Source organism: Oncorhynchus masou, chromosome 4 (genome assembly GCF_036934945.1).
Source record: "Oncorhynchus masou masou isolate Uvic2021 chromosome 4, UVic_Omas_1.1, whole genome shotgun sequence".
Classification (NCBI taxonomy): Eukaryota; Metazoa; Chordata; class Actinopteri; order Salmoniformes; family Salmonidae; genus Oncorhynchus; species Oncorhynchus masou.
In genome coordinates, this window is record NC_088215.1 from 4,471,200 (window position 1) to 4,483,454 (window position 12,255).

The window sequence follows — 12,255 nt, forward strand, 5'->3', positions numbered from 1 at the left end:
GAATAAAGATTGTTTCAGAATAACTGACTTGTGTGATAAGTTTGTCTCTCCTCATGTGATATAAAGAAATTAACCACATGTGGCGATGGGGATGTTAATCTTCACTTGGTGACCGCTCCTGACGACCTGGGTAAATCGTGCACGAGGGATCCCTCAAACATGGTATCTCAGGAAGATCACATCTTGGGAACGGAGCAGATGGACCCACCTTTGATCTGAGAGGCAGCGAACCACATCTCGAATATAGTTTAAAAATAAGAGGTGAGCGAAACAAGTAAAGTGGAGTTTTTAGAAAAGCCTCGTAGGCTCTGAGTGTGTTTTCCTGTGTGAGGGGGTACCTCAGAGGTGTAAACAGGGTACAGTCAGGAGGCTGAGTGTGTATTTTTAAGGGTTTTCCTCTTCGTCTAAAGAAGAGGCGAAAAGGATCGGATGACCAATATGCGGCGTGATAAGTGTCCATGGTTGTTTATTTAAACACATAAACTGAACACTCCATATATAAACAAACGTAATGTGAATAACCGAAAACCAGTACCGTGTGGTGTAAAACACACACTGAGACAATCACCCACAACACAAAAGTGAAACCCAGGCTACCTAAGTATGATTCTTAATCAGAGACAACTCACGACACCTGCCTCTGAGAACCATACTAGGCCGAACACAGAAAACCAACCTAGAAACACAAAACATAGAATGCCCACCCAACTCACGTCCTGACCAACTAAAACAAACAATTAACACAATAACTAGGGTCAGAACGTGACAGTATTCCTGTGTGAGAGGGCACCTTGGAGGTGTAAACAGGGTTCATGCTCTGAGTGTGTATTCCTGTGTGGAGGTGCAAACCGGGCCCAGTCAGGAGGCTCTGAGTGTGCATTCCTGTGTGAGGGGGGCACCTTGGTGGTGTAAACAGGGTCCAGTCAGGAGGCTCTGAGGGTGAGTCAGCTATCTGTGTGAACTGGATGAAAACTAGAATCTGTGTTTACTAGTTAAGACCATTTATGATATAGTATAAGATAGTAAGGTGCACCTGTAATTGTTTTAAACCTGCACCCCATTTTAGAAGTATTGAAAGATGTCAATGTATGAGTTACATTATCCTAGGAACTGACCATGACAAAGAAATGTGAAAACATTCCTGCAGGTTATCGTGTTCACGCTACACGTTCCCCAAGGGCACCCCCCCACCCCCTCAACTCAAAAAGTGGTGCACAGAATGCAAAAATATTCTTAGAAATATTTAACCTCCACAGATTAACAAGTCCAACAGCTCAAATGAAAGATAAACACCTTGTTCATCTACCCAGCGAGTCAGATTTCTAAAATGTTTTACGGCGAAAACATAGCACATATGTATGTCAAACCACCAACAAAGACACAGACGATATGTAGCCATTTTGTCGAACAAAAGATGCAATCACAAACGCAGGATTAAAAGAAAAATAATTCACTAACCTTTTGAAAATCTTCATCAGATGACAGTAATAGGACACGTTACACAGTACATTTATGTTTTTTTTTCAATAATATGCAATTTATATCCATAAATCTCCGTTTACATTGACGCCATGTTCAGAAAAGGCTAAAAAATGTCTGGAGAAATTATAGATAACTCCGCCAGATAACGCCAGATAACAGCAATACACATAAACTTTGACTAAATATACATGTTCTACATATAGTTAGAACGATACACTGCTTCTTAATGCAATCGCTTTGTCACATTTCTTTTTAACGTTACAGAAATCGTTTACTATTCAATAATCTGAGACGGCGCTCAGACATAAGCAACATTTCTCCGCTATGTTGGAATCAACAGAAACACAAAATTACAACATAAATATTCCCTTACCTTTGATGGTCTTTGATCAGAATGTAGTGGAAGGAGTCATACCCAAAACATTGTTTGGTTTCAAGTCGTGTGTCTTTGTATTAGCATATGCTTCAAGTTCCAGCAGAAATGTATCCAAAATGACTTCCGGTCCCAAACAGGATGTTATTAACGTACAAAACATTTGGCGATTCAACCGGACAAAAGCAATTCCTCTCAGACAATCTGGAACGGAGGAATGACTGTACAATTCGCGCCCGAACGCGCATCTATTTTCTCGTGACACCCACTATTTTGCCTGCCAAAGGGTCAAAGCTCTCGGGATTTGCACAATTAAACGCTCTACTGATAGAAGACATCTCGCGGAAGACATAGAAACTGTTCCCAGATCCATAGCTGGTTGGGAAGGGTGGGGGCGATGACGTCAAATTTGGCCCAACTTTCTGAATGAGAAAACTAGTTTGGGAGATTGGCTGCCCTGTGAGTTCTGCTATACATACAGACATAATTCAAACGGTTTTAGAAGCTTTAGAGTGTTTTCTATTCAATAATAATTACTATATGCATATATTAGCAATTTTGGACAGATTTCTTTTCAGTTTACTATGGGCACGCAATTCATCCAAAGGGGGCAGTATTGTCCCGAGCCTTAACAGGATTTATAAAATTGTTGAAAAACAACTAATTGATAAGTTGTGCTTGAGAATAGCATTGTGTGACTGTGATATGAGATTTGTGTGACTGTGATAATGAGTATTAATCTGATGTTTGGATAGTAACATATAGAAATATGCTTAATCAGATGCTTGAAATTTGGATAATAAGCGGGATGATATTTTAGAAAGGAGCGGAAGATCTATAGTTCCTGGGAGGCTTGATTTTTCCGTGGTTTCTGGGAAGTTAGAGAACTGTTGGGGATCCCATGGTCATTGTCCGGGAAACAAAAGTTTATTTTGTGTTCTGCTGGGAGTATGTTTGGAGAGCTGCTTCGTAGCTATGGAGAGTCCTTGAAAATGCAAATGGCATGTTTGTTGTGAGTACCTAAAGAATTTCTTATGTTTTATATGGATTCTGTGAATATATGAAAATATGATGAATTGTATGTGTGTATAATGATTACTAGAGATTTGATGAAGTAATGCTGGGAATATAATTAGATACTATTTAAATAGCAGATGGAAACTAATACGCTTCTTGGATTTTCTCCGTCTGGGTACTACATTTGAAATAAAATTGCCCTTAAGGTCTGAAAATGTTTAAAAAAAAATTGGTTGGGGAGTTCTTCCCAGTATGGGAGGAGTTGCTAAGTTAGAGTGAACCAAGGTGGCAGACTAGCTGTTGATGTTGAAGAAGCGTCCTGTCCGCTAGATTATAGGTCAAAGTGGCAGAATCACCTGAAAGATGCACATCACCATCTGCTGACTGGAGTTGGTATTGCAGTTGAGAAAATACTTTCAGACAAAAAGCCAAATAGCGACTGCCCCTAAAAACCAACGACTTGAAAACGGGTGATATGGCATCAGAAACATTTATTATAGTGTAAAAATGTACTACAAAGTGTAGCTAAATAGAATAACTTTGGTCATACTGTTGCAGGAATTATTTTCCTCTGTTTTAATACCCAATTAAAGTTAAACACTCTGTCAATTCCTAAGAATTTGTAAGACTTATTTGCATAAAATGGACAGAGACCAGTCTCAAAAATCAACCAGCAGCGTTTATTGTCAAGAGTACTGAACATGATACAGTTTACCACAGGTTATAAACTGAAAATGACGTCATTAGTTTTCTTGACACTGGTACAAAGGCTGTATAGTTCTCAAGCCTTCCCACATCGTCTATCCTAATTTAGATAATTTACGACCGAGCCAAGGCCAGCCTGTGTAGATAAGCATTCTAGCCTGTCTGGCGATATAGTTCATTCATTTCTACCAAGGAACAGACAGTCATTGTTCTAATTCTTGATTATATTTACACACATTATATTCAGTACTAGGATTAAAAAGAAAATTCATACATATACAGTAACATAATAGTATTCTGATTAGTCAGTCCTGATTGAAATGTATACAAAATTAGTCATTATTGATAAAATAATTCCCTTAACACATACCCACTCAGCACGTAACGTCCAAGGACGTAGAATTATGGGCGATATTAGGTCTGTCTGTTGTGGCCGCTATTTCACCCCAAAATAGTCATCCCAAATTGGGCTGTGTATAACTATGTAAATGTCTCTCGGACAAGGTGACTTTTATCAATATACACTATAAAAAGTAAAGGTTCCTGGAGTATCTGTCAGGATTTGGCCAGGGTTGTTCCGGGTTTTGGTCACTAGATGCCCCCATTGTGCTTTTTGACCTTATGTTTTTTCCCTTGTTCCCCATTATTATTTGCACCTGTGCCTCGTTTCCCCTGATTGTATTTAAACCCTTAGTTTCCCTCAGTTCTGGGCTCTGTGTTTGTATGTTAGCACCCAGCCCTAGTGTTCTGTGTATTCTTGTCGATTCCGGTGGATGCTCTTGTGGAATTCTGTTTTTGTTTTTGAGTGTCTCTTGAGGCTTTTTTGTGCTATTCCTACCACCTTTTGGATTTGCCATTTTTGTATTGAGGACTTCTCCTTTTTACTTTATTAAATACACCGTCTTAAGTACTGCTGTGTCTGCCTCATCTTCTGGGTTCTGCTGACTATTCGTGGCTCAGTTGGTTAAGTGACTGTTTCTCACTCCGGAGACCCAGGTTCGTAACCGGGTCCTGACAGTATCCTTTACGGGTTTTTGTGGGAAGCCCTAAAAGTTATTTGAAGAACCATTTTAACTACCTGTCCACCCTCCCTCAAATATAAACAACATATTTTAATAATAATAATAACAATATTGTCAATATTGATTTAAATAATTCATTGTTTATTTGGTAGCACCACAAATGTGAATTAATATTTACAAAACAATTTACCAAACAAAACACAATACAAAATTGCAATATTTCTGCAAACATGTCAGACCATAATAAGTAATACATTTACTTTGTGTAGTGCTTTCCATGACATTTAAAAATATATAAATAATGATGTACAATAAAAACATAAAAAAATAATCATAGGTAAACTAACAATATTGTAGCCTTGATGCTAAATACAGATTTTTCAGCTTTAGTGTGTATCATATTCACTTAGTTATGTTAGGAAGTTTGCCATCTTTATGACCGGCACTGGTAACTTCACCCCAACTTCTCTTATCCCCAGAACACAGTAACTTAAGAACATAAGTGTTTTTCTGACATTTTTGGGAAATTTAAGGGAAAATAGAAAATACTTCCCTAGCAGAGCCCCAAGTCCCATGGGGACGGGGACGTCCTTGAGGGCGTGGATGTTCTCCCCATCAAAGGCCAGCAGGATTTCACTCTCATGGTGACATGGATTTCTGCCGATGTGCAGTAAAGGAGTGAAGAGCGGTGAAATCTGTGTCAACAAAAGTAAGAAAAGATTAATTCACACAATTAACAAAGAACATAACAAATGTTCAGCTGTAGTTTTATATAAGCATGCACACTTATGTTTATGAAGAAACAGATGATTGGTGCATAGGCATACCTTGTCACGGACATAAAGGCCACTCGGGTCCTCATTGAAGAGGTTGGGCAAGAGCAGAATCGCTGCTGTGGTCTCCAGTCCTAGTAAGGTAAAGCAAGGATATTACTACACTTGCTAATTGTATTACAAAATACATTAGAGAAAGGGAAGGAATAAGAGCAAATACCTCTTCTGTATTGTCTTTCAGGGACTGTCAAAATAGCAGGATGATGTCCTCACCCCTGCCTCTCTACCTCCGCTAGTCCTTGAATTAAAAAAAAGTAAAATAAATAAAACAATTGTTCAATATTTTATCAGGCTGACTTGAAAGATTATACGCAACATTTTGCTGTGTGGCAATACTGTGTTTGGATTCTGAAGGGCATTTATACAAAGAGGAAGTCTAGACACTGAATTAATTCAATAATGCATTTGAATCCCATTCGCAGCTACCATCTAAGATATTAATTTCCCTCCACAAGGGGGCGGACATGTAACGTTTCCAAAATGGGATAGTATTGTACATGTAACATTATGCCCCCTTGTGAGTTAATAGTATTGCATGCTGTAGCAGGATATATAAAGAGGAAGACCTCCATTGACGATTCAGTTCGTTGTAAAATCTCGTCTGGACAGGTCACCGTCCTTAGTTAGTTAGTTAGTTAGTTAACTACCACAAAAGTGAGAACTGCTCTAGATTGGAAAGTTACGTTAATGAGTGTAAAGCCATATTGGCTTTATGGAAACGATATACAAAATATGGGAAAGAATATACTTGAGGCATATAATCCAAACCTCGTTCTGCCTAGTTAGGACATAACATTATCCAGCAAGATAACGGTACTGTACTGTAGCTAATACAACGCTGACGGTCAAACTCGGCTTTCTAATATTTACGGTAATTAACTATATAAACGTTATGGAAGATAATCACTGAAAACCATCATTGTTTTCGTTATTCATTATTAGTATGTTATATTATTATATCAATTATTTCGAGACATACTCAGAGCCAAACATCAAATTTCGAGACATACTCAGAGCCAAACATCAACCCAATTTAACCTTTTTAACTTGTTGTCGCATCCAAACTTGTCACCATCGTTTTCAGTTGTAATTGCGAAATTCCCGGAAGAAGTCCAGCAACAACGGAGGTTCCTCGATGAACCCACCTTCTAACAAGTTCTTTGAAGAACCTTTTGGGGCTGTTTTTCATTGACCAAGAACCCTACGGTTCTTAGGGGATCTGAGAACAACTCCAGTTGAACCCTTCATTTTTAGAGTTGTAGTCGGCTCTATTTACTCTCAGATTCAAAACATGCTGATTAGCATGTCAGCTGCTGCTCCAATACAGTATGAGGTGAGATGGTGAACTGATTTTGAACTGGGCAGTCAGCTCCTGCTGCTCCAATACTGTATGAGGTGAGACGGTGAACTGATGTTGAACCGGGCAGTCAGCTGCTCCAATACAGTATGAGGTAAGACGGTGAACTGATGTTGAACTGGGCAGTGAGCTGCTGCTGCTCCAATACAGTATGAGGTGAGATGGTGAACTGAAATTGAACGGGGCAGTCAGTCATTCATTCTGTACTATGAGTCTGGTCTATCATTGTTGGTATTGAAAAAGCCTACTGCACATTGAGTTGGAAGGCCGAGAGCTCGATGACACAAGGAGTTCAGAAGCCTTATATAGTCAAACTATCTTGTGCATATAGAAAACACGTCATCTTGGTATGTGTACGTGTGTGGCAAACGAGGCACAGACTAACTGTGAATTGGTTGTCTCGTTCTGTAGCAACAGCTAGTTATTCTAGTTTTCCAGTGAGGTGTCAAAACAACAGGAAATCACTCTAGACACAGTTCCTCTGAAGTAGATCAACGGTTCCCCGAATTGGGGCAAACAAGCGAGTGTCTCGAGCAAGTCTAGAGATGAATCAGATCCAGACTGAACTGTGTGATGTAGTAGAGTTGTAGTTTCCAACAGGCCAATATTCTTAATAGTTTAGCACATAAAACGTTGTAATTAACTTCAATGACCATAATCCACTGCGCACTTACTTGTCTTGTCTGTTTCTTTTAGACCGGCTATGTATGGTCAATGCTATCTGGAATCCTTGGGACATCTCTAACCTTAACCATTGTAAATGTCAACTTCAATGGGCCAGGGACGTCCCAAAGATGTTTCTCTACCTGAAAATACATGATCTGTGGTTTATCTATTGTATTCAGCTGTCATAAAGCCTTATTTACTTTAATGAACTACTAAAATAGTGATTTTGTCAGACAGCATAGACAGCAGCTCAACACTTTATTGACTGACTGATCCAATCAGCCTTCCTCTCCTCTGAAGACCCAGTGAGGGTGGAGCTCAGTCAGAGAGCTGTTGAGGGACTGGTAAGGAAGAACACTTATACAGCCTGAGAGGTGAAAGGTCACACATGGTTTAGATGGTAAATATTTATGTCCCCTCAGCGGTTCATCACGTCAGCTAAAGGGAATATGTTCCATTATCCATGTTTATTCACATTAGTGCAAATTGTCCACTGATATTGGTGTAATTTCTCACCCCTTCTGGCTGAATGAAAGTTAATTTCCCCTCAGGCACATGCATTTATTCTTTGATATTATGAAGGTCATTTGTGTCAAATGTACTTATCCCCACTCATTCAACCCATCTCTTTACATTGCTTATGCATATTCAGCGGCCAGGCTCAATTTCCAAACACAATGCCCATCCTGGTAGATCTGAACCTAATGCAGCTTAAAGTGATCGGATGACAGAAGTCACATTTATGTGTAACTGAGGCAGGGGGCAGTCAAGAAATGGCACAGCAAGGCCACAGAACATGACATAAGCAGAACTGGGGAGACCACTTCAAGCCCCTGGGTGGTGTTTACCACTCCACCACGCCTTCAGCAGGCTTGAAAAGTGGGATTGATACCGTTTTTCATACTGAGATGGACCAAGAGGCTGTTGATTGGTCAGTCAATAGGTTAATTTGTTTTGCAATATGTTCAAATCAAGCTTTATTTATACAGCACATTTCAGACATGGATGCAACACAATGGCTTCACAGGAAAAAACAATGAAAATAAACAGAAATATTTAGTACACAAACACAAGAATAACTGAAAGACTAATGAGCACCCTCAGGAAATTCCATTGATTAAAATATTAATTGGATGCAATATCCAACCCAAAATATAAGCTTGTTTTCTAAGAGGGGCTCTGAAAGTCACTATGGGGGTGTCCACTGAAAATTGACTAGTAACAACAACTGGGACATAAAAGACACCCACCATGAGCCACTAAATCTGCCCAAGAAGAGGCAAACAAAAGAAAAACCCACACCAAACTTAAAGACAGGAAGCAAACCAAAATGGTGGAGCAACTAAATGTGTTGACTCTCCACATCTATCAAGACAACTGGAGCACTGGGCCAGACACTCTTAAATAGAACCTGGACCAGCTCAGGTGAAACACCTTCCCACTAACGAGATGACACCAATCAGTGAGTCCTATGTGCTAAAGTCCAACCTCAAAACATAAATGGAAAAACCAAAGCCTGTAACACCTTCCCCCTTAAGACAACAAATATATCCTATATTCCTGTTGGACAAGTTTGCTTACCACCAACAGAAAACAACTTCCATTTCTCATAATCAACTACAATGCTTCACATTCTACAATAAACATGGTGTCTACTGGCAAACAACAATTAAAAACAAGAAAAAAACACATAATACAGTTGCAGCAGACAGTATCTTTCAGTGATTCGTCACAGTTGTAGCCGACAATATTTTTCAGTGTTTTAATGCAGTTGCAGCTGACAGTATGTTTCAGTGATTCATCACAGTTGCAGCTGCCAGTATTCTTCAGTGTTTTAATGCAGTTGCAGCTGACAGTATTTTTCAGTGTTTCATCACAGTTGCATCCGACAGTATTTTTCTGTGTTTTAATCCAGTTGCAGCTGACAGTATGTTTTAGTGATTTAATACAGTTGCAGTTGACAGTATGTTTCAGTGATTCATCACAGTTGCAGCCTACAGTGTTTTTCAGTGTTTTAATGCAGTTGCAGCTGACAGTATGTTTCAGTGATTCATCACAGTTGCCGTTGACAGTATGTTTCCGTGTTTCTTCACAGTTGCAGCTGACAGTATGTTCCAGTGTTTTAATACAGTTTCAGCTGACAGTATTTTTCCGCGTTTCATGTATGACCTCCCTACAATGCCTGGGCATGCTCCTGATGAGGTGGCGGATGGTCTCCTGAGGGATCTCCTCCCAGACCTGGACTAAAGCATCCGCTATCCCCTGGACAGTCTGTGGTGCAACGTGGCCTTGGTGGATGGAGCGAGACATTATGTCCCAGATGTGCTCAATTGGATTCAGGTCTGGGGAACGGGCGGGCCAGTCCATAGCATCAATGCTTTCCTCTTGCAGGAACTGCTGACACACTCCAGCCACATGAGGTCTAGCATTGTCTTGCATTAGGAGGAACCCTGGGCCAACCACACCAGCATATGGTCTCACAAGGGGTCTGAGGATCTCATCTCGGTACCTAATAGCAGTCAGGCTACCTCTGGCGAGCACATGGAGGGCTGTGCGGCCCCCCAAAGAAATGCCACCCCACACCATGACTGACCCACCGCCAAACCGGTCATGCTGGAGGATGTTGCAGGCAGCAGAACGTTCTCCACGGAGTCTCCAGACTGTTACGTCTGTCACATGTGCTCAATGTGAACCTGCTTTCATCTGTGAAGAGCACAGGGCGCCAGTGGCGAATTGGCCAATCTTGGTGTTCTCTGGCAAATGGCAAACGTCCTGCACAGTGTTGGACTGTAAGCATGTGAAATTTATTGTCAATCAGTGTTGCTTCCTAAGTGGACAGTTTGATATCACAGAAGTGTGATTGACTTGGAGTTACATTGTGTTGTTTAAAAGTGTTCCCTTTATTTTTTTGAGCAGTGTATTATAGAGCCCTGATCAGCCTATAAACATTATGTATTATAGAGGTCTGTTCTACTTCAACTGGTCCTGGAACACTTCAGGCCTCAGCATATAAACATTATATATATCATAGAGCTCTGTTCAGCCTATAAACATTATATATTATAGAGCTCTGATCAGCCTATAAACATTATGTATTATATAGCTCTGTTCTATTTCAACTGGTCCTAGGACACTTAAGACCTCAGCCTATAAACATGACATTATCTAATATTATAGAGCTCTGTTTAGCCTATAAACATGACATTATCTATTATTATAGAACTCTGTTCAGCTAAATACATGACATGATCTATTATTATAGAGCTCTGTTCAGCTAAATACATGACATTATCTATTATTATAGAGCTCTGTTCAGCTAAATACATTACATTATCTATTATTGTAGAGCTCTGTTCAGCTAAATACATGACATTATCTATTATTGTAGAGCTCTGTTCAGCTAAATACATTACATTATCTATTATTGTAGAGCTCTGTTCAGCTAAATACATGACAGTATCTATTATTATAGAGCTCTGTTCAGCTAAATACATGACATTATCTATTATTATAGAGCTCTGCACTGCCTATAAACATGACATTATCTATTATTATAGAGCTCTGCTCAGTCTATAAACATGACATTACCTATTATTATAGAGCTCTGCTCAGCCTATAAACATGACATTATCTATTATTATAGAACTCTGTTCAGCTAAATACATGACATTATCTATTATTATAGAGCTCTGTTCCGCTAAATACATGACATTATCTATTATTATAGAGCTCTGTTCAGCTAAATACATTACATTATCTATTATTGTAGAGCTCTGTTCAGCTAAATACATGACAGTATATATTATTACAGAGCTCTGTTCAGCTAAATACATTACATGATCTATTATTATAGCACTCTGTTCAGCTAAATACATGACATTATCTATTATTATAGAGCTCTGTTCAGCCTATAAACATAAAATCAAATGTATTTATATAGCCCTTCGTGCATCAGCTGATATCTCAAAGTACTGTACAGAAACCCAGCCTAAAACCCCAAACAGCAAGCAATGCAGGTGTAGAAGCACATGACATTACCTATTATTATAGAGCTATGTTCAGCCTATAAACATGACATTATCTATTATTATAGAGCTCTGTTCAGCTAAATACATGACATTATCTAATATTACCCTCTTTCCCTATTATAGAGCTCTGATATAAACATGAGAGCAATATTAGATTTTATGTTCTACATTATTATTATGGTTTTTATTAAATTATGGAATGTTCTGAAAACTGACTTTAGGTTTTTGAGGAATCTAGCCTCACAGGAAGACAGTTTTATTTTATGGAGGTTTAATTCAGTTTTCTGTTTAGTATTTAACTAGATACTCTGTTTGTCTTTGGTAGGAAAGGAACCAGACTCTCACTCTGACAGTGGGGAGAGTCCTTCAAGGGAACCGGACCCAGAGACACCCAAACCAGCAAGACAACACCTCTGTTCCCAGTGTGGAAAGAGTTTTAATGGGTTAAGGAACCTGAAAGTACATGAGAGAACGCATACAGGAGAAAACCCTTACGATTGCTCCCACTGTGGAAAGAGTTTTACCAAGTTAGGGAACCTAAAAGAGCATGAGAGGACACACACAAGAAAAAAGTGTTTCAATGTTCCCGGTGTGGAAAGAGGTTTACCCAGTTACGGTACCTGAAACAACATGAAGAAATACACACAGAAGATAGGAAGACCTACCACTGCTCTCAGTGTGGAAAGATATTTACTGGGTTATGGAACCTGAAAATACATATGAGAATACACTCTGGAGAGAAGCCATACCACTGTTCCCACTGTGTAGAGAG